Source organism: Carlito syrichta, unplaced genomic scaffold, assembly GCF_000164805.1.
Source record: "Carlito syrichta isolate Samal-C Ts95f unplaced genomic scaffold, Tarsius_syrichta-2.0.1 Scaffold138518, whole genome shotgun sequence".
Classification (NCBI taxonomy): domain Eukaryota; kingdom Metazoa; phylum Chordata; class Mammalia; order Primates; family Tarsiidae; genus Carlito; species Carlito syrichta.
Genome location: NW_007082614.1, coordinates 17181 through 20672, shown reverse-complemented (window position 1 = coordinate 20672; position 3492 = coordinate 17181). Strand labels below are relative to the sequence as shown.

Sequence of the window (3492 nt, the reverse complement as noted above, 5' to 3'; positions counted from 1 at the left end):
GAAGGTCCAACTCAGGTCACTGACTTCCCCCCATGTACCCTCACCTGCTACCACAAGAGCCTCGAGTGTCCAGGGTGGCCCCATTCTTGGCCTCTGGCGGGCATCAGGAGATTCTGTCCTGAGTCTGTCCCACCCTTGGGGAGCAGCAGTGTGGCCATCTTATTGGCTTGCTCCTGGATGCTTGAAAATCATGAATGCCTGGGTCAAAGAGCTAGGTTATGACCCAGAAGAGAACAGTGTGCATTTCCCTTCATGGTCACCTGCAATGAGCCTGGGGCAGAGCGGGGAAGAGACCCAGGATCTGGAATAGCCCAGGGTCCTCACCCTTGTGAAAGGCCCGTCCCCTCTCTTGCTTTGGGGGTCAGGTCCAGAGCATTTCCCACCTGGCATACTCAGTGCTCTCTGAGATCCACCCTGGTCCCTGAACACAGCTGCAAGGAGCTGGAAACTATGTCGTCCACTCCGTGCTCGGTCAACACCACCCAGAGGTCAAGTCCCCTGGCTCAGCAACAAGATCCTTCACAACTAGGCTTCTCCCTGCCGAGACTTTACCTGGTTCAGGAAAAATTGTTGGCAGTCCTTTGCACTTTCTCACCAGTCTTCACCTCCACTCATTCCTTCACTCAGCGATTGTGTATCATGCACATCTTGTGCCCAGGGTACAACCAACATTGACGTACAGCTGAAAGGGATGGCATGGTGTTTGGGTGGTGCGTGTTCTGGTTGTTGGTCAAAGTCTGTTCCATAACAGATGTTCAACACCTCCCACTGAGATTGTATCAGTAACTAAACACTCAAAAGCTAAACAAAACAGAAAACCCCTTTTCCATGGAACTTACCTGCTATCAAATTAGCTCACTCCCCTCCCCACATGCCCCAACCTCCCAGACCAGGTAGACCCCTGGCTTTATATGCTCGGTGCCCCCTGCAGCCGGGTTACAAGTGTAAGCAGGCATTTATTGTGATATTCAGCCAGTGCTTATTGTGGGCATGGTGCCATTTGGGCACCTGGGACTAAGCAGAGAAGCAGGCAGACATGGGTCCTCCCATTTAGGAGCTCCTTGGGGAACTGTTGGGGGTCTGAGAGACAGGTGCACAACTCCCACAGCTGTGAAGAGGCGGGTGGGGCAGAGAGGCACTTGCTGCTCCTGGAGAGGATCATGAGGTCTTCCAGGGAGGACACGTGGGAAGTGTGTAGCTAGCCCTGAGCAAGGCAGAGTGAGGGGAGTATTTCAGGCTGAGGAACAGACGGCTGAGATCTGAGGAAGGATAAAGGCAAACCTTCTGGGAAAATGGTCAACATGGCTACCCAGGGAGGCGGCAGGGATCTGGCCATGCAGGTAAGGTAGTTTGGACTCTAATCCAAGAGCAAGGGGAGGCCACTCATGAGTATGGGGTGTGTGTGGGGGTGTGTGCATCACTCAGGCTGCACCTAGTAAATAGATCTGAGAAATGGGCGGCCGCCACTCTCAAAGGTCCCAGGCGCAGACACGCGGGGCTGTGGGGAGCCACATCCCTCCTCTGGCATCCCGGGCGAGCGCAGATACCTGTTTGTTGGAAATGTATTGAATTCTTACGTATACACCTTGACAGATCAGAAGATGGAAGGCTGATATATACTGGCAATCTAGTCCGAGCAGTATTTGGTGTGAAATATTTCTCTTATTCTACAAGTGTGATCAGCCTTGCATTTCTGCCATACATTTTTGCACAAAACAATACTATATTTGGAAGTCTACCTTTGCAAAGCTTATTTTATGGCATCATAGGAAGCTTTACAGTGTTCACCCCAGCGCTGCTTCACTTTATTACAAAAGGCTATGTCATTCGGTTGTGCCATGAGGCCACAACAGACACGTATAAAGCCATTACTTATAATATTGTGTTTTCAGAAACGAGTAGTGTTTCACCAGAATGATGTGAAGATTCCACACAGCACACATATGTTTACCACTTTTTATGCTAAAACAAAATCACTGTTAGTTAATCCCATGCTCTTTCCAAACCCTGAAGACTCTGACCATCTAATGGGTTATGACAAACCATTCACATTTGAAATGGAAGAAACCAGTGAAGAGAAATAGCTTAAGGATGAGAAATGAGCCTGTTGTTTCTGTGTTAGTTCTTAAATGTGATTTATGTTTCAATGTATAGTAATAAAATTGCTTTTACTTTTGTATTCTGTTAGTGACTATTAGAAATAATTTGATGTTCTCAACCAGAGCTTTTAATTTTCAGAGAATGATGTTTCTTTATAATAAAATAAGCAATGTTTGAAAGACCAAAAAAAAGTCTGAGGAGCAAGAATGGAAGTAGATATCCACTGGAGGATAGTGTGGTATCCACGGGATAGAAGGGTCCCCAATAGAGAGATGCAGGATGCTAACTACACAGGACAGCATGGCCAAGAAGGTCTCTTAGGAGTTAAAATCAAGCCTGAATTTGTCAGCCAATTCACAAGCCATGTCACAGAGTTGCTTCAGGCCAAAGGAAAAGGCATCTTTTTCTTATGTGCACAAAGGCTCTGCTTACCCACTGAACTGTGTGTCCAGTGGCTGCATTGCTTGAGGGGGTACCTTGTTCTGTGTTTACAAAGGAGCCAGGCGAGCTAGCAGTGGCCCATGAGAGAGCTGTGTTTTGACCAGAGTGAGTTGATAAAGAGAGTGAGATCTGGACCAAGGGAAGGTTGCATCTGGAGCTGAAAATGGCAGGAATTAGAATGACTCACATGGGATGAGGACAATGAAAAGGTCAAAGATGATGACCAGAGTTCCTCCGAGAGTATCTATGGGGATGCTGTTGAGAAACCGGATTTGGAAACAACAAGACTTCCCTCCTCTACAGGCCTGTAGGCTTCCTCAGTGGAAACCAGACTCTGGGAGCTAGGAGCTGTCATCCAGGGCTGGTAGGTGGAGATTGCTGAGATTCTAAAGTTTTGGTATGCAATGACACCTCCAGGTCAATCTAACTAACATCATTCTGGATGGTGAGTCTATGAGTAATTATTCAATTGTTCTCAGAACATTTTAACATTTTCTACAATATTTCAATATAAGATAAAGTTGACCTGGAAATCAATATAGGTGAACAGAGGGCTTCAGAGTACAGTTTAGTGTTAATAATGGAGTCTCACTGATGATAAACAGTAAGGAATCTAATAGTCAAGTGAAGGTCAAGAAGTCCCTGGTCTGTCCCGGTGCCCTCTCTCCCTGTGTGCCTCGTGCTTTCTATGACATTCTCAAAACACAATGGACACAGTTTACATTCAGACATGTCACCCTTTCCAGGTTTTAGTATAACTTAGGCATTTTTGTGGTTTTCTTGATAGAAGCCTGGATTTTCTTTGTCATACTTAAAAGGTTCATCATATTGTTCAACAAACACTGGCCAAGGGCTTGCCATGTGCCAGGCCTCACTTGGCATTAAAATCACTGGATGTGCCGGGCTCGGTGGCTCAGCCTGTAATCCCGCGCCTTTGGGAGGCTGAGGTGA

The 3492-nt window shown here is 46.9% G+C and overlaps 1 pseudogene; it reads left to right on the top strand.

Annotated features, from left to right (window-relative positions):
* The first annotated feature begins 1301 nt into the window (after positions 1-1301).
* LOC103251276 lies at positions 1302-2084 on the top strand (annotated as a pseudogene).
* Positions 2085-3492: the final 1408 nt, after the last annotated feature.